General features: G+C 35.0%; 1 long non-coding RNA gene across 1 annotated transcript; it reads right to left on the bottom strand.

The window, feature by feature from the left end:
• Positions 1-5657: 5657 nt before the first annotated feature.
• On the bottom strand, positions 5658-17835 carry LOC116667630. The gene is made up of 3 exons (XR_004324541.1): positions 17781-17835; positions 9354-9357; positions 5658-5781 (listed from the first exon to the last, which is right to left on the bottom strand). It is a non-coding gene; the product is annotated as an uncharacterized LOC116667630 (long non-coding RNA).
• Positions 17836-20972: the final 3137 nt, after the last annotated feature.

Below are 20972 nucleotides of genomic sequence, written 5' to 3'. Positions count from 1 at the left end.
TGTATTATCCATACACGACAGTCAACATTTTAATGTGAATTTCTCAACTACACAGAAAATAAATATTTTCAAGGGTATTGGGAAAAAAGCACTGATTAACTGCATGCTGTATTATATGATTTAATGCAGATATAAAGTGATTTACATAAAAAATCAAAGGCCATTTTTTTCTTCCCCTTTTAGGTAATATAAAACCAGGGGTAAGATATGGTATCAAATTTATTTCAGGCAAAGTGGCTTTCTTAATTTTTATAGATGTTGGAAACGGGGATGAAAATGAAAAAGCTGAAGCAACTTTTACTCCAAAAGTCCTTCCCTGATAAAATTTACAAAGTTAAATAAAATTTCTATGTCTTAGCCCATGTCAGTCTTCTCCTTATGGGGATTTAAATGGGTCAAGAAATTGAAAAGAGTGACAGCGCTGAAAATGATATGATTTTTAGTAATCAAATGTTTATAGAAAAACTTCAGGGAAATTTGTGGTAAATGCATTTTTTGGATACCATGTTTTTTATTGTTGTAAGAACACTAAACATGAGGTCTATGCTGATTAATTTTCAAGTGTACAATTCAGTATTTTTAAATATAGGCAATATGCTGTACAGCAAATCTCTAGAACTTACTCATTCTGTGTAACTGAAACTTCGGTTAATAACTTCCCATTTCTCCTTCCCCCAGATCTTGGCAACCACCATTCTACTGTTTGATTCTATGAGCTTAATTATTTTACATATCTCATATAAGTGGAGTTCTGTGACTGCCTTATTTTACTTAACATGATGTCCTTCAGTTTAATTTAAGTTGTTGCAAATTATAGGCTACCCTTCTTTTTCCATTCATCTGTTGATAAACATTTATGTTGCTTCCATGTGTTCAATAATGAAGCATAGTACAAAGAACATGGGAATGCAGAGAACTTGTCCAATTCTGATTTTAGTCATTTTGGATATACCCAGTAGTGGGATTGTTGGATCATATGATGGTTCTATTTTTAATTTTTTGAGGAACTTTCCTATTATTTTCCATAGTTGTTGCACCATTTTACATTTCCACTAACAGGATGTATGTGGTAAATTTCTTTACATCCTCTGCAATAACCGTTATCTTTTTAAAGATTTTTACATTTGTCCTAACAGATAATGAAGTCGTATCTCATTGTGATTTTGATCTGGAAAAATCAAAATAGATTTTGGAAACTAAACTCAAAATAAATTGACTAAAAATACTGATCTAAAGTTGGAATTTAAAGAATAAAAATTCTGTTATTTCAGTATCTGTAAAAACTAATTCATGTTTTGCAGGGAAATTCAGAATTTCGAATTGTACTGCACTGCAATATGTCCTTATTGGTTATAATTAATAAGTTTGCTTTCATAAATATGAAGCAAAACTTTCCTGCTGCTTTATATAACTGTACCTTTAAAGTGTACTGTTGTTTACATATCTGACTTATTGCCCTTTTTGTATGGTGATGGAACTTGCTTAAAAATTATTAGACAGCTGCTTTGCTTTAGGTATCACTTGCTGGTGAAAATTTTGAGTTTTCTGAAAGAAGCTCGTTTTGAAACGGTCTTCAACTTTTCAGAGATGTTCTACTTCCCAAAGAATATACCTATGGAAGACTTTTATGCAACCTTTGAATATTCTTGCTGTGTCTCAAATTTTGGTAATCATATTGTACATCAAATGTCACACCACCATACACTGTTCCCTGGCTTTCTGCAATCAGAAACTTCAGTAAGATTTTTCAGGCAATACAAACTGTTCCCTATACAAATAATGAATATGCTTCCGCTTTCTCTTAATTACTGGTGAAATATCACATTTGCTTATACTACATTTGCCATACACACGTATGCTAATGACCAAGACAGGCTATGCAAGTCATCTAATATGTTTCTTGGCCCCATTTAAAAAGATTCTTGCCTACTACATACAGATAAATTTCAAAAAATATATTCTAAAAACATTTCTAAAATGAACTGTTTTGAAATCAAACTTTAATTAAATCATTAGAAGGATAAACATTGAAGAAAAATAGTGCTCACGAAATACTGATTTGGGTAGTTAAGAAAATAATACACAAATGTAATGGTTCAGCAAATCACTAACAACATTTAGCAGATGGAATTCGTAAGGCCTGCTTTTAGTAAGAAGGGGTGTCAAATAGTGGTTCTTGCAATTCTTGCAATTGTATTTCTATATATCCTGGAATTTTTATGTTTAGTATTAAAATAAATCAATTATTCATGATTTATGCTATTCAGAGCGTCTAATAAGTCAGTTCTTGTAATACAAAAACTCGGGAATGAGATCAAGGCTTATGTAGCAATCTTTTTGAATAATAATTTACATGTGTAAGAATGCATTTTAAGAAAAATTTTGATTGTAAAATCAAGACTTTTGTTCACTGCTAAGCCCATTCAATCCATTCAATCCATTCAATCCATGCTGAGTTTTAGAGAGCAACAGAGGGTAAGATAAAAAATTAGATTATACTTATGATATGTTAATTAGTCATGTGATAAGAGGTAGGCCAGTGAGGTGAGAGAAGAGAGCAGAAAGTTCACACAGAACAGTAAAAAGTATCACACAAAATGATGTAAAAACTCAGCTCATAATTTAAAATCCATATTAAATATTCATGGCTTAGATTCATTATTGTATTTTTGGTGTAATAATACATATTTTGATAAAACTGAATCAGTGGCTTGTGTTATGGTGTAGCTGTTGCTTCCCTTTGTTTTTGTTTTGTCTTTAGAAATATATTGAACTGCCTGGAAAAAAAAAATAAATTCACTCGATAGGCTTGCCAGCTGTTTTATGGGCACTATGAGCAATTTTCAAACATTCTGCACTTGGAGGAAAATTCTGCTTTATTAAATTTGGTTCAAATTGCATCATGTTTTTTTAAAAAAACTTTTACAGGCTCCAAATCATCAGACTGAACGTGAATTTGTGTTGTACACAGCTTGGATTAGAATATTTAAAATTTCAGTTAAAAATATAAAAGCAAAATTGTCAGGCAGTAATTACTGTTCTCTAAATGTCTAAACACTGACATTCTATCCCACATGATATTACATTAGTCTACGGTTAACTACTTTTCAATCTAATACTCAAGAAGGACTGTTAAGGTAACAGTACTCTATTTTCTTTTAAAAAAGTAGAAGAACAGAATATTTTGAAAATGTCTACTTATGAGATCTAGGAAGGAAGATTTTCAAACAGTATTTAAATCTTATTCTGACTTGTTAGCATTCTTGTTAGTAGAAATAATATATGTATATTTGATCATATATACAGTTGCTCTTCATTATTTGAACAATCTATATTGATAATTTGCCTGCTAACTAAAATTTATCTGCAACGCTAAAGTCAATACTCCCAGCTCTTTCAAGGCCATTTGCAGATATATGCAGAGCATCACAAAATTTGAATTCCCTGATGTATACATTCCCAGCTATGGTCAAACATGGCGATGCTCTGCCTTTTCCTTTTAGCTCTTATATTGTTAACATGTCTTTTTCATTCTACTAGCACCATGCATTTCACATTTTTGTGGGTTGTTTTTTTTTTTGTTGTTGATGATTTTTCTGCTTAAAATAGCCCCACCTTGGATTGGTTTGTTTTTAGTGTAGAGAAACATAACTTAGTTTTGTATATTGATTTTTTTTTTTATCCTGCAACTTTAGTGAATTTGTTTATTGGTTCTGACAATGTGTGTGTGTGTGTCTGTATTCTTTAAGGGTTTCTAAATATAAGATCATGTCATTTGCAAAAAGGTACCATTTGACTTTTTCCTTTCCAGTTTGGACTCCTTTTACTTATTTTTTCTTATCTAAATGCTCTGGCAAGGACATCAAGTGTTATATTGAATAGAGGTGGTAGGAGTGGCTATACTTGTTTTCCCTGATTTTGGAAGAAAAGCTTTTAGCTTTTCTCTGTTGAGTATATTAGCTGTAAGACTGCTACATATATAGCTTTTATTAGGTTGAGATTCTTTTGATACAAAATGGGGAAAGGATAGTCTCTTCAAATGAGAAAGTGATATCAACATGCAAAAAGATGAAATTCAACCCACCTTACACCATATACAAAAATAAACTAAACATGAATTAAAGACATAAAAATTAAGAAATGGCACTGTAATACTAGAAGAAAATACAGGGGGAAAGAGACTGATCTTGGCAATGATTTCATGGATACGACACCAAAAGCAGAGCCAACAAAAGTGAAACAGACAAGGGGGACTCCCTCAAACTAGAGAGCTGCACAACAAAGGAAACAACCAACAGAATGACAAAGGCAACCTATAGAATGGGGGAAGATATTTGCAAACCATATGTATGGTAAGGGGTTAATACTTAAAATAAATATATAAGTAACTCTTACAACTTAATGGCAAAGTAAACAACTCAATTAAAAATGGGCAAACAACTTGAACATATGTTTCTCTAAAGAAACACAAATTGCCAACAGGTATATGAAAAGGTGCTTAACATCATTAATTGTCAGGAAAATGCAAATCAAAATTACAAGGAAATATGATATATAACCTATTAGAATGACTATTTAAAAAAAATATTGGCAAGGATGTGGAGAAATTGAGATCCTTCTGCACTGTTGGTGGGAATGTAAAATGGTAAAGCCACTATGGAAAGCAGTATGGGGGGGTTCTTCAAAAAAATTAAAAATAGAGTTAACATATGATCTGGCAGCCCCACTTCTAGGTATATATCCAAAAGAATTGAAATTAAGATTGTGAAGAGATACCTGCACTCCATTTTCATTGCAGCATTATTCATAATTCCTAAGTAACCTAAATATGCATCAGTGGATGAATGGGTAAAGAGAACACAGCATATACATACAATGAAATTTTTTCAGCCTTAAAAAGGAGGCTGGAGGATATTGTGAAAAAAGCTAGTCACAGAAGGACAGATATTACATGATTTCATTTATACAAACTATCTAATCATCAAAATTAAGGAAGCAGAGAAAGTGATAGTTACTGTCAAGAGCTAGGGGAAAGGAGAAATGGGGAGTTGTTTTCAATATATATAAAGTTCCAGTCATGCAAGATGAATGGGTTATAGAAATCTTTTGTACAATATGATGCCTATAATTGGAAATACAGTGTTTTGCACTTCAGAATTTGTTACAGAGGTTTATATCATGTTAAATGTCTTAACCCACACACATGGCACAGCAGAAACGAAAGAAGCACAAGCCCACAGCCATCATAATACTCAATGGTGAAAAACTGAAAGCCTTTGTGCTCAATTCAGGAACAAGAGAAGGATGCCCACTCTCACCATTTCTATTCAACATAGTGTTGGAAGTCCCAGCCACAGCATTCAGACAAGAAAAAGAGATAAAAGGTATCCAAATTGGAAAGGAAGAGTTAAAACTGTCACTATTTGCAGATACCATGATACTCTACACAGAGAACCTTAAATTCTCCACACAAAAACTATTATAACTAATAAATGAAGTCAGCAAGGTAGCAGGATAAGATTAATATTAAAAAAAAATGTTGCCATTTCTTTACACTAATAACAAAAATATTAGAAAGAAAGTAATAAACAAAAATCTTGTTTAAAGTCATGTCAAAAAAAAAAAAAAAGCCTAAGAATAAGCTTAACCAAGGAATTGAAAGATCTGTACATGAAACCCTATGAAACATTGATAAAGGAAACTGAAGATGGTCTTTCAAAGAAGTGAAAAGATATCCCATGCTCTTGGACTAGAAGAATTACTATTGTTAAAGTGGCCATACTACCCATAGCAATATATAGATTAAATGCAACCCCTATCAAAATGTCCATCATGCTTTTTCACAGAACTAGAACAAATATCCTAAAATTTATATGGACCCACAAAAGACCTAGAATTGCCAAAGCATTCCAGAGGAAAAATAACAAGGGAGGCATAACCCTTCCAGACTTCAGACAACGCTACAAAGCTACAGTAAACAAAACAGCATAGTGTTGGCATAAAATCAGACATATAGACAGCTGAAACAGAATAGGGAGCCCAGAAATAAACCCATGCATCTACAGTCAGTTAATCTACAACGAAGGAGTCAAGAATATACAATGGAGGAAAGACAGTCTCTTCAGCATGAGGTGTTGGGAAAGCTGGACAACTACATATAAATCAATGAAATTAGAACACTCCCTCACACAATACACAAAAATAAACTCAAAATGGTTCAAAGAACCTAAAGATGTGACAACATAAAATTCCTAGAAGAGATCATTCATAGGCAAAAGATTCTCTGACGTAAATTATAGCAATATTTTCTTAGATCAACCTTCTTAGGCAAAGAAATAAAAGCAAAAATAAACAAAGGGACAATCAAACTTAAATGCTAATTCAAAAACATACATGCACCCCAATGTTCACAGCAGCATTATTTACAATATCCAAGACATGGATACAACCCAAGTGTCCATTAACAGACAATTGGCTTAAGAAGATGTGGTATATAACAGAATATTACTCAGCCATTAAAAATGAAATATTGCCATTTGCAGCAACATGGACCTAGAGAATATTATACTTAGTGAAGTAAGACAGAGAAAGTCAAATAGTATATGATGTCACTTACATGTGGAATCTAAAAAATAGTACAAATGAATCTATATACAAAACAAAAACAGACTCACAGGTATAAAAAACAAACTATGGTTACCAAAGGGGAGAGGAAGGGAGGGAGGGACAGATTAGGAGTATGGGATTAATGGATACAAACTACTATACATAAAATAAATAAGCAATAAGGATTCACTGTATAGCACAGGAAATTATATTCAATATCTTGTAATAACCTATAATGGGATATAATCTGAAAAAAATGTAACTGAATCAGCTTGCTGTATACCTGAAACTAATACAGTATTATAAATCAACAATACTTCAATAAAAGGGAGTATGATACTATATACAGAATATTTTCACCCTGATTGTCCACTTAAGATAATATCATAACCATTTCTGTCCCTCAACAGAAACTTTTTATATAATTTTCGAGATCACAAATTTCACTTCTTAAAGCATCAAGAGTCACTTAACCACTACCCTGTATATAATACAGTATACTTATATTGTTTCCATTTTCACTATTATTATAAAATAATATTTGAATCAATATCCTTGTGCACAAATAGCTGTTCACTATATTTATTTTTAGAAAGAAAAAGTAGCCAAATGCTAAGTTGCTGTTAAACATTTGGTAGAAGATATGCCTTCATTAATTTTTCTGTTACATAGCTAAATCTCTTTGGGCACTTTTTGTAAGTGCCAGATATAGAAAGACACGTGAGACAATGACCAAGCTTTCAAGTAGGATTTAGTCTAGTGGATATGTAGATAGAAAAGTTAATTGACCATGACCATTAAATATATATGAGGATGAACCATATCAAGTTGCCATTTTGTAAGTTAAAAGCATTTGTATATTGGCAACTTCACATGGCTTAACATGGTGCTATGGTCTGAGTATGTCCTGCACAAATTCATATGTTGAAGTCATAATCTTCAACCCTGATGGTATTAGGAGTTAGGGGTCTTTGAGAGGTGCTTAGGTCATGAGAGTGGAACCCTCATGAATAGGATTAGTACCCTTATACAAGAGACACAACAGAGCTCCCTAGCCCCTTTGACCATGTGAGGACACAGCAAGGGGTCAGCAGTCTGAAACCTGTGTAGCCCTCAGGAAGGTACTCTTCTCCCAAGAAAGAGTGAAGAATGTTACCCTATCTGCTCCAGGTACCGACCTACAGATGAGTGGAGCTGGAGGGAGGGAGAAATTTACTCTTAAATTAACTTTGTAGTTTCGATTATTAGTATTGATCTGGACTTAATACATACTTAACATAGACTGTACTTTGGAACTTAAAACAGATTTGTTTGTTTTCTTTGCTTGTTTGTTTTTTTAAATAAATGAGATCAGAAAAATCTTAAGGACTGCTTTTAATATCATTGGAAGCAAAGATAAAACAAGATGAATGAGTGGCTTAAAGGAACAGTGGAAGCAAAAATACAATTGTTTTTTCTGATTACTGCCCCTAAGTCCTGGTTGTTTACAGTAACAGTTATACACAGATTTTACAAGGATACAGTCTCTATACTGGGAACTCCTTTAAACCACTGTCAACATTGAACTTTACTGAATGCAACTTAATGAATCCATATAAAGAGACACTATTCCCTTCATAGAAGCATTCTTCCTGACATATTCCTATTTTATGTACTTCTTCCTAACCCCTATCATGTTATGGTTCTCTTAAAATAGTCTCATGTATTTACTGGGTATTGTGTACCTATACTAAAAATAATAACAATAGTATTAAATATAATAAACAGAGTTAAAATACCTTAGGGATCTGTTGAAGCAAATCCTTATTTTTCAGGCTAGTGGAAATAATTCTTTGTGGTTCACCAGTTACAATTTGTCTAGAGCAATTTACCACAGGAAGTTACAGTTCAATATTAGCTTCTGTGGTCCTCTGCTTATTTCTTATGTAGCAAAGAGCATATGAGTAAAAAGAAATGGCAGCATACTTTTAACCTTCAGTGAGTTTTAAACACTTTACATAAAAAGAACAATTATTGAGAGAGATATACTAAATAACAAAAAAACAAAATACATTCCTTCTTTGCATTTGGTGATGAATTCACATGACTACTTAAATTATATTATCACTTTCTGAAGAAATACTTCTCTACAAACAATATATAAAAATTACATCCATGTTGTTTTTTTCTAGGAAGCACAATATAAGAAATTATGTCACTTCAAGCTATGTGTAAGTATTAGGACCATCTAAAGCTTCAGGCACAGAACTTCACACGTTAAATGTGCTATAAATTTTCTGGTCAAGATGGCAGAGTAATAGGACCACGAGCTCACCTCTCCTCGTGACTACAGCAAAACCATAACTGAGTGCTAAACAACCATCAAGAAAAAAGACTGGAACCTAGCAAAAAAGATCTTCAACTAGAAACATAAAGAGAGAACATGGTAGGAGGCGCATGCTCACGATATAATCAGGCCCTAAACCCCCTGGCTGGGCAGCCCACAAGGTGAAGACTAAGTCACAGAGGCCCTTCCACAGGAGTGTGAGTTCTGAGCCCCACACCAGGCTCCCCAGGCTCTCCTCCTCCTCCTCCCATTGCCGCAGACCCCAGGACATCTGGTTTTGAAAGCCAGTGGGGCTCAACTCCAGGAACCCCATGGGACTGGGGGAAACAGAGACTTCATTCTCTTTGGAAGCATACACAGAATCTCACATGTGCCAGGTCCAAGGGCAGAGGCAGTGACTTCATAGGAACCTGGGGCAGACCTGCCTGCTGGCTTTGGAGGGTGTCCTGGGGAGGTAGGGGATGGCTGTGGCTCACCCAGGGGACGTAAAACTTGTGGACATTCTGGGAGTGTTCATCTGCATGAGCTTTCCTGGAGGCTGAAGTCTTGATTGGATTATTAGTACCAAGATCTGTCCCCACCCAACAGCCTGTAGGTTTCAGGGCTGGGAAGCCTCAGGCCAAACAACATACTGGGTAGGAACACAGCTCCACTCATCAGCAGACTTCCTGAGCCACAAACACATCTAGACATGGCCCTACCCACCAGAGGTCCAGGACTAAGATTCACCTAGCAGTGAGCGAGCACCAACTCCTCCTGCCAGGAAACATGCATAAGCCTCTAGACCAGCCTCATCCACCAGGAGGCAGATACCAGAAATAAGAAAACAACAATCCCAAAGCCTGTGCAAGGAGTCCACACACACAGGCCAGACTGTACACTGGGACTGGCTAGACCCTGGCCCTTGGACGTCATGAGGAGAGCACTGCTGGGATGCATAGGACGTCTCCCACAGAGGGCCACTTCTCCAAGGTTGAGAAATGTAACTAACCTATGTAAAACTACAAATAGAAAGATAGACAATATGAGGCAGCAGAGGAAAATCTCCCAGGCCAAGGTGCAAGATAAAATCCCAGAAGAAGAAATAAGTGATGAAGAGATAGGTAATTTATCCAAGAGTTTAGAATAATGTTGGTGAAGATGTCCAGAGACTCGAGAGGAGCACAGATGCACAGAGCGAAGTTTTTAGCAAAGAGTTGGAAAATATAAGGCATACTCAAACTGAGTTGAATAAAACTGAAATGAATCACACACCAGAAGGAACCAAAAAGAGACTAAATGAGGCAGAAGAATGAATCAATGAGCTAGAAGACAGATTAGTGGAAATCACTACTGCAGAACAGAAAAAAAGAATGAAAAGAAATGAGGATAGTTTAAGAGAACTCTGGGACACCATGAAGCTGGGACTGATGTTCACATTATAGGGTCCCAGAAAGAGAAGAGAGTGAGAAAGGACCTGAGAAAATTTTTGAAGCAGTAATAACCCCCAAATTCCCTAACTTGGGAAAGGAAACATTAACCCAAGTCCAGGAAGCACAGAGAATTTCACACAGGACCAACCCACAGAGGAATACCCCAAGGCACATCATAATCAAATTGATAAAAATTAAGAATAAGGAGAAAATATTAAAATCAACAAGAGAAAAAGCAACAAATAACATAAAAGGGAACTCCTATAAGGTTATCAGCTGATTTTTTTAGCAGAAACTCTACAGGCCACAAGGAAGTGGCATGATATATTTAAAGTGATGAAAGGGAAAAACTCACAACCAAGAATTACTCTATCCAGCAAGGCTCTCGTTCTGAATTGATGTAGATATCAAAAGCTTCACAGATAAACAGAAGCTAAAAGAATTCACCACCAAACCAACTTTACAACAAATGTTAAAGGAACTTCTCTAGTCATGAAACCATAAGAAAAGAGAACAAAAAGAAGAAAGAGAAAAAAAGACCTACAAAAGATTGCTTTGGCAATTCGGGGTCTTTTATGGTTCCATATAAATTTTGGAATTGTTTGTTCTAGTCTATGAAAAATGTCTTGTGTATTTTGACAGGCATTGCTTTGGATGTGTAGATTGCTTTGGGTAGTATGGCCATTTTGTTAATGTTGATTCTTCCAGTCCAAGAGGACAACAATCTTTCCATTTATTTATATTATTTTCAATTTCCTTCATCAATGCTTTATTCAGAGTATAGGTAACGTCCTTGGTTAAGTTTATTTCTAGGTATTTTGTTGTTTTTGATGCAATGGAAATGTTTGTGCCAGTTATAAAATTCTGGTTTATGAAGTGCAAAAAAAAAAAAAAAAAAAAAAGTGAATGAAGGGCCACAAATAACAAAATAGCCTTCCTTCTTTGTGAGTGCGTTGTATTCCATTGTGTACATGTGCTGCATCTTCTTTGTCTATTCATCTGATGATGTGCACTTGGGATGCTTCCATGTCTTGGCAATTATAAATAATGCTGTGGTTTAAAAAAAAAAAACAAATAAGAAAGAAAACAACCAAGAGTGACAAAATCTTACTGTGTTTTGAATGAATTGTTCTAGTTGCTTAGAATCGACTGTAGAACGGCAAAGGAAGAGCAGGGACACCATTCACAAAGCAATTTAACAAATCTAGGTGAGAAGTGACAGTTGCTGTTGCCTGGTTGGTGGCAGTGGATGTGGTAAGAAGTGGTTAGATTCTGGTTATATTTCGAAGGTAGAGGCAACATGCCTTCATGTTAGACTGCATGTGTGTCATGTGGGAAGGAGAAGGGTTAAAGGTGACTCCAAGCTTCTCTGCCTTAGCAATTGGAAGATGGAATTTTCAGTCATTGAAATGTGGCAGACTGTGGATGGAAGACTCTTGGGTAGGGAAAGATCAGAAGGTCAAGTTAGGATTATGTTAGCTTTGCTATATCTAAGAGATACTCAAAAGGAAATACCAGCTTAGCAGTATGATATAAGAGTTGTGAAATAAAATTTATATTCTGTGACAAGACAAAAAAAACCACCAGCAACTACCCTCCAAAAAAAATATGAATAAATAAATGTGCTGTATAATATAGTTCTTTCTTGAGAGTCATACTTGCATTTCTATGGAAGATGCTGCTCTTTGAAACTTACATCATCTATTTATCACCTACCTAAAACTGAAGTATATCATGTCACTAGTATTTGAGAAATACTACTAAAACTACCAAGGCCACAGAGGTAAATGTCACACCTAGAACGAGTTCTTCTCCCTATGTAGATAATTCCCTTGGACTCATGTCTTTTTAGAGTCCTTATTACAATTCCTGACTTAATTTTCCACAGAGCTCTCTCAAAAGCAAAGAATGGGATAACTCATATAGCTATGATTTTCAAGACCTGTGAGAATGTGGCCTGAAAAAGCCAAGGAAAATCCTTAATTATTAAGTATCTCCTTCAAGCTTCACCCATACTTTTTCTTTGCTGCCCTTGATAAACTGAGGAAATTTAGTAAACTAAAACACCTGACAATAACATTATCTGTACAGATTCCCTCTTTATGATATATTTATTGTATAAAGTAGTGGCTTTTCATATTTCAACTATACATTTTATCATGTTTGCTTACTATTATTTATACTAGTATATTATTCTTCTAATATCTTCTATATGACATACACAAATGTAAAAGTAATTCAAAATATTATAATGTTATAATGAAACATACATAGCCATTTTAGAAGTGCACCTTGCTACTTGAGGTGTGGTTCTTAGATCAACAGCATCAGCATCTCCTTGGGAGCTTATAAAAAATGCAGATTCTCAGACCCACCACAGACTTAGTGTATTAGAACCTGCACATGAACAAGATCCCTGTTATACCTACACTGAAGTGTGAAAAGCACTATTCTAAAATTGTAATAGAAATCTTATGAAAATTCAGGCATAGATTAGAGTAAACCAACACACTTTTCCTTCAATTAGATTTTTTTAAATTATTGTTTTCTTAGAGAAAAACATCGTAAGAGACTATTGAGTAAAAATCTTATAGGCTGGTGATAGGTTTATTTTGTCTAGTAATATGGAAAATAGCTTGCAATGAGGATGGTTGGCTACAGGAAGGAATGGAAACAAAAAATACAATTTATTTACTAATGTTTTTATAATAAGCTGAATTTCTGAAATGTGAATACATTCGACTGTGTATGATCAATTTATTTATTGGTTTTTAAGAAGCATAGGTTGCCTTTTCATTTTATCAGTTGCTGCTTCTGCTGTGCAGAAGCTTTTTAGTTTGATGTAGTCTATGGATCATTGTCTTTAAAGTGCTGGAAGAATAAATGATATAAGTACTGTACCTACATTTAAAAACTTATTGACTTAAGGCCCTTCCTTGAAAATGTTTTAGGTGCCTGGAATTTTGTATTCTTTCTTGCATAAACTCCTCACATAAAATATTGGTCATATGTTTCTTTTCATTTTTCAGTGGAGTAAAAATTGAGACACATTGTGAATTTGATATTTTCATGATCATTTTCTGTGTTTTTAAATTTGCCTTGGTGATACATTTATTAACTTTTTAAATAACATGTCATACTCTTTATAAATATCTCAGTATTGACATGAATGTTATTACTAAGTCCATCTTTCTTAAAAACACTTTTATTTAATAAATTTTCAGAAATAAGTACTGCAACTACCATTAATTGGTTTGAATACAAATAAAACTGACTCTTGGTAAGCAAACTTCTCAATTTGTGAGTATAGAGGAAGTAGCTTACATACTATGAAGTTTAAATTTTCTCCTTATTTTCAATAGATGAGTGAATTTGTGAATTTTCTGAGTTGGTTAAGTGGAGGTTGGGTAATAGCTTCCTAATTTATTTTACATTTTCTGTTATTTTGGCATCTTTGTTTGGCTGCTTGCTTCTTTGTGAGTTTGTTTTTACAGAATACAAAATATGGGGCACATTTCAACTTACATATACTCATTTTTTCCACTGAGTCCACTGACAAGTGGCGTAATATGCTCCGTGTATCTCACAGATCATAGCATGAGTTGTACCCCATATGACCAGAAGGGCAGTAGCATTATGAAATACTTGATTGACCTGAAATAAACCCACTGCCAGATACTGCCCTAGCAAAGATGGGTTTATTTGGGAACAGCAGAGAATTATAATTCAGGATGGTTAGCCACAAGCAAGTCCCCACATGTCAAGGGAAGGAGAACACATTTATAGAGGAGCATGCAGTTGGGCAGCTCTCATAAACAAAGAGTCCATGGCTTTTCATTGGCTGTGTCCTTGCCAGGAAAGAAGAAGAGTCTTTCTATTTCTGGTTGGGCTCTGATATTGTCACCGGACATGAGAGCTCTCCCTTCTCAACTCCTAACTATGTAATTGAGGTTTCAGTTTATTTATTATTATTATTATTATTATTATTATTTTTTATTTATTTTTTTTTTTTACAAATCCTCTTACCACTACCTGAAACTAAAAAGAGTTAGATGATGAGAGGACATCAATATGGTGGAGTAGAGGGATGATGGAGATCATTTCCTCCCACAAATACATCTAAAATACATCTACATTTGAAACAGTTCTCACAGAATACCTACTGAAAAGTTGCAGAAGATCTCATATAACCAAGCACCTGCAAGAAGGATTGCATATAATTGGGTAGAAGAAAAGGAAAAGGGAGAAGACGAGGAATCAGGATGGCACCTGCACCCCTGGAAGGAATCTGTGAACGAGGAAAATTTCCCTAATCCTGGGAACCTCCTTCACTGGCTGTGAGATCTGCCAGGACGGACAGGGAGCTTCAGAGGGACAAGAGGAGAGTGAGGGAACTGGCCTGCACCCTCCCAGGGTAGAGAGAGACCAGGAAAGATGGTCCTTGCCACATTGCCACACTTCCCATCCCAAGACGAATGCCTGCTAGTGTACATGGAGACTGGGTACTGAAACTCGGGTTTCAGCAGACAGACCTGGGGAAAGGACTCAGTTTGAATTTGCAGAAGACAGCCCGATGGGCCTGGAGTGTGGCCTGGGCCACAACTAGTTGTACGCACAGGACAGAGCATGGGCCCACCATAGGAGTCACTGTCAACACAGGAAGGGAGGGGCATGGATCTGCCATAGCAGCCTCATTGTCAATGTGCTCACAGTGAGGTGCAGCTCCAGCCACCTCAGTTTTGCAAACTTTGTGGGCTCACACATGCAGAATTGGGGCTGAATTCTGAGCTGATTACCAGCACTCCCAAGCAGGGATGGGGACATGGCTTCAGCAAGTTTTCACACCAGCAGCTTTGTAAGGGATGTCCAAGCCAGTTACTGATGCTCCCCCAAAGGAGGTGGCCCCCAAGGGCAGTGCCAGCAACAGTGGTCTTTGCAGGCATGCACACCATGTGGCAGGTGGCATTACAGTGTCACTGTGTCTTGGCATAGCTCCTGGGGAAGAACACTCAGCAACTTCTTTCTCAGAGGGAGCAGTCCAATCTCATCTACCTTATACCACACCTTAGAACCAGATCTGGACAATTCTACTCCCACAGCTGCTGGGGAGCAGACCTGGCTCCCAACAGGGCTGTGACAACTGCAGAGCAAAGAGGAAGCCCTGTCCAACGTCCAGTACAGATTCTGGTCACCAAAATGCCAAACACACCCATTATCAAAGTGACAAGGGCCAGCACACCTTGAGGAAAGATATGGCAAGCATTTATACCAAAAACAAACCTCACACCAAAAATACTGAACTCAGAGTCTGTACAGGGTTGCTCCCACAAAAATAGCCCTTTAAGACCACAGTAGACAACTGGTTTTCCTAAATTCATAGAGTCAAAGAAATATAAGTAAAATGAAAAAGCAAAAGAACTCCTCCCAATTAAAAGAACAAAAGAAATCCCCTGAAAGGACAATGAAACAGACCTCTCCAGTCTACTAGACCCTGAGTTCAAAAAGGAAGTCAGAAAAAGGTTGAATAATAAGAAAGACCATTGATAGAAAGGCATATCACTGTAACAAGGAACTAGAAACTACAAAGAGGAACCAGTCAAAATTAGACAACTTAATTGCCAAGATGAAAACCAAGCTAAAGGCAATATATAGGAAACTAAATAATGCAGAAGAATAAATAAGTGATCTGGAAGAAGGAATAATGGAAATCACCCAATAAGAACAGAAGACAGAAAGATAAATATAAAGAAAAGCAACATACAAGATCTATGAGATAATTAATTTAAAGCATGCCAATCTAAAACAAAACAAAACAAAAAAATAGGAATACCAGAAAGAGAAGAAAGAAAAGCGGATCAAAACTGTATTTGAAGAAATTAAGGCTGAAAGCTTGGCAGACCTAAAGAAGACCTCAAAATACAAGAAAAATCCCAACCAACCAAACCTACAACCGAAAAGAATTGTAACAAGAGGAACAAACAAAGATTAAAGTCAGTAGAAAGAAGGAAATAATAAAGATCGGAGAGAATAGAAATAAAAAGTCATAGAAAAATCAGTTAAAACCAAGATCTGTTTTTTTGAAAGGATAAGAAAAGTTGACAAACCTCTGGCCAGGATGACTAAGAAGAAAAGAGAGGACCCAAATAAACAAACAAAAATGACATAGAAGAAATAATAACCGACATTGTAGAAATACAAAAGTTGTAAGAAAATACTATAAACAGTTATATGCCAACAAAATGGACAACCTCAAAGAAATAGACAAGTTTGTAGAAACATACAGACTGTCAAAACTGAATCAAGAATAGATAATTTGAACAGAAGGATCCCTAGAAGGGAATTTGACTATGAAATTAAAACAAAACCAAAAACCAAAACAAACAAACAAATAAAACCCCAAAAAGCTCCCTGCAAACAGAAGTCCAGGACCAGATGGCTTCAATGGGGAATTCTACCAAACATACAAAGAACTTATTCTCAAACTTTTTGCAAAAGATTGAAGAGGAGGGAACACTTCCAAACTCATTCTATGAAGCCACCATCACCCTGTTACAAAACCAAAGGCACCAAAAAAAGAAAATTACAGGACAATATATTTGACATACAGATTGAAAAATCCTCAACAAAATATTAGCATACAGAATCCAACAACACATAAAAAGCATCATACTGCATGATCAAGTTGGATTCATCCCAGGGGCACAAGGATGTTTCAACATATGCAAATCAATCAATGTGATATACCATATCAACAAAAGAAAGGGCAAAACCCACATGATGATCTCAATAGATGAAGAAAAAGCATCTCAACAGATGAATAAAAAACATTCATGATTAAAAAAAAACTCACCAAAGTGGGTATAGAGGGAACATATCTTAACATAATTAAAGCCATTCATTAACAAACCCACAACCAACCTAATACCTAACGTTAAAAAGCTGAAAGCCTTCATGCTAAATTCTGGAACAAGACAAGGATGCCCATTCTTTACCACTTCTATTCAGCATAGTGTTGGAAGTCCTAGCCACAGGAATCAGAAAAGAAAAAGACAAATGGTATCCAAATCAGAAGGGAAGAGGTAAAATTATCATTAATATGCAGATGGCATGATACTCTATACAGAAAACCCTCAAAATGTCACACAGAAACTATCAGAGCTAATAAATGAATCAGCAAGTTAGCAAGACATGAGATTAACATACAGAAATCTTGTTGCATTTCTTTACACTAACAATGAAATATCAGAAAGGAAACTTTAAAAACAATCCCATTTAAAATCACATTAAAAAAAAACAACAGAAAAATCCCTAGGACTAAATCTGACCAAACAGGTAAAAGACATACACTAAGAACTATAAAGCCTTGATAAAGGAAACTGAAGATGATTCAAGGAAATGGAAAGATATCCCATAAACAGTTATATTGGCCATACTACCCAAAGCAATCTACAGATTTAATGCTATCCCTATCAAATTACCAAGGACATTTTTCACAGAACTGGTAAAAAAAATCCTAAAATTTATACGGAATGATAAAAGACTCAGAATTGCCAAAGCATTCCTGAGGAAAAAGAATAAAGGTGGAGGTATAACCCTTCAAGACTTCAGACAATACTACAAAGCTATAGTAATCAAAACAACACAGTATGGGCACAAAAATAGACATATAGATCAATGGAGCAGAATAGAGAACCCAGAATAAACCCAGAATCCTATGGTCAATTACTCTTCCACAAAGGAGGCAAGAATATACAATGGAAAAAAGACACTCTTTTCAACAAGTGGTGTTGGGAAAGCTGGACATGCAAATCAGTGAAGTTAGAACACTCCCTCAAACCATATACAAAAATAAACTCAAAATGGCTTAAAGACTTAAATGTAAGTTATGACAACGTAAAACTCCTAGAAAAAAAATAGGCAAAACATTCTCTGACATAAATTCTAGCAATATTTTTTTAGGTCAGTCTCCCAAGGCAAAGGAAATAAAAGTAAAAATAAACAAATGGGACCTAATAAAACTTAAAAGCTTTTGCACATTAAAGGAAACCATAAACAAAACAAGAAGACAACTTACAAAATGGGAGAAAATAATTTGCAACTGATGTGGCCAAAAAGGAAAGGCTTAATTTCCAAAATACACAAATATCTCATACAACTTAATATCAACAACAACAACAAAATTCAATGAAAATTGGGCAAGAGATCTAAATAGACATTTCTCCAAATAAGACATGCGTATGGCCAACAGGCACGTGAAAAGATGCTCAACATTGCTAATTATTATAGAAATGCAAATCAAAACCACAATGAGGTTATCACCTCACACCAGTCAGAATGGCCATCATCACAAAATCCATAAATAATAAATGCTGGAGAGGGTGTGGAGAAAGGAGAACCCTCCTACATTGTTGGTGGGAATATAAATTGGTGCAGCCACTATAGAAAACAGCATGGAGGTTCCTTAAAAAACTAAAAATAGAGTTACTATATGATCCAGTAATCCCACTCCTGGGTATATATCTAAAAATACAAAAACTCTACTTCAGAAAGATACATGCACCCCAATATTGAAAGGAGCACTATTTACAATAACCAAGACATGGAAACAACTCAAGTGTTCATCAGCAGGCAATTGGCTTACGATGGTTTGAAATATATATACAATGGAATATTACTCAGCCATAAAAAGAATGAAATAATGACAGTTGCAGCAATATGGATGGACCCTAGAGATTATCACAAGTGAAGCAAGTCAGAGGAAGACAGATATTATACAGTATCACTTGTATGTGGAATCTAAAAAATAGTATGAACTATAAAGCAGAAACTGACTCAGATATAGAAAACATAGTCAACAAAGGAGAAGACAGAGGGAGGGATAAATTAGAGGAGTATAGGATTAATGGATACACACTACCATATATAAAATAATAAGCAACAAGGATTTACTATGTAGCACACTGAACTATATTCAATATTTTGTAATAACCTATAATGGAAAAGAATAGAAAAAAGAATATATATATCTGACTCACTTTGCTGTACACCTGAAAATAACACAATATTGTAAATCAACTATACTTCAATTAGAAAAAAGAGAGAGATGCCTAAAGTTTCTTATGCCCAGTTTTCCACTTTTTACAATCTGTGAATACTCTGCATGCTGTCCTTGAAAGGGAAGTTTTAGTGATATCTTATATGGAAAGGACTGCGAAAAGGGAAAAAGTATATTGTCAGTCATCTGTCAGTTTTAACTAAATATGGAAATGAAAATTCTTTGAACGTGTATCATCTTATTGAATAAGACTGTAGTTGAAGCTGTAAGTGTAAAAGTGTACCAAGTTCAACCTAGCCATTTTAATGCTATCACTTACTAAAAATACTTGTTTAAAAATGAAAAATCCAAGATAAACAAATGTTATACACTCAAACTAGGAGGTACATTTATACTAATTATAGAAAACTTAAAATTGAATTGTAGTTAGGTATAAGAAAGTCTGTGTTTACTTGAATGGACTATTTGAAGGCTGGTCAGGGATTCAGTCTCATTCATATTTGTACACCAGGTGCCTTAACTGCTTCCAGATATATAGCAACACTGTTTGAAAGAACAACATTAAGAACAAATTCATTTATTTTATCATCAAAACCTGCTGTAATTCAGACATATATTCATGAGCAGTTTGCTCAGAAGTGTTGTCAGTTTAAATATAACAGAACAATGCCACTTAGTACACAATGAGTAAAGCCCATGTTTTTGACTTCATTAGCACAATGGTCTAAACAAATTAGCTAGAAAAAAAAATTCCTCTTGACTATCTGTGAACTGTAATGAATTTGATGTCTTACTATCTACAGGAGAAGTTGGATAACTTGAACAAAGTAAAAATCCTAGTTTAAAGAATCACTGTCTCCAAAACTTCAAATTGTGTAACATTGAACATGAAGAGATTTTTACCAGTTGATCATACATACCTCAGTAAAGTGGTTTTAAAAAAATTATCGTGAAGTTTTGTGAAATAGTTCAAGTATTTGCACAACTAGTTGAATCATTTGCCTATCACACAAACTATACGTTCTATATCATTATTACAAGGGCAATGTTGGAACAAACTTCTGGACTATGATTGGTGCTGTAGCTGCAGAAAGCAGCAGTGATGGGAATGTTCAATAGAAAGCTTCTGAAGTAACTTTGAAGAAATGTTTTTGGAAATCTGAATTATGTAAGTATTGCTCCAGTGAGATTCTAACAGATGCAAAGCTTTAGTAAAGCTACTGAGAATAGATGATAGAGAGAGAGAGAGAGAGAGATGTATGACACATTGCTGTTAATGAATACACAGCATTTTATGTCCATGGCCACTAAACTGAATGATCAGGTATATGTGAACTCAAATATCCATACAAAACAAAAATTATCGTATAGTCTTAGAAATATCTAAATCAAAAGGTGAATCAATGCTATGTTGTCATTAATACTATTAGGGGAAGTATGCATTATAAAAGATATGTTGGTGAAATGATTAAAGATATGGACTCTAGAACATAAGCTATATATACCTTTAAAAGTATCCACTTTTACATTTATTTCTTAGTACTATTTAGAAAGCCATTTTAAATATTAATAT

The sequence above is a fragment of the Camelus ferus genome, chromosome 12 (assembly GCF_009834535.1).
Source record: "Camelus ferus isolate YT-003-E chromosome 12, BCGSAC_Cfer_1.0, whole genome shotgun sequence".
Classification (NCBI taxonomy): domain Eukaryota; kingdom Metazoa; phylum Chordata; class Mammalia; order Artiodactyla; family Camelidae; genus Camelus; species Camelus ferus.
The sequence above is the reverse complement of the archived record's forward strand: the minus strand, read 5'-3'. Positions and strand labels throughout refer to the sequence as shown.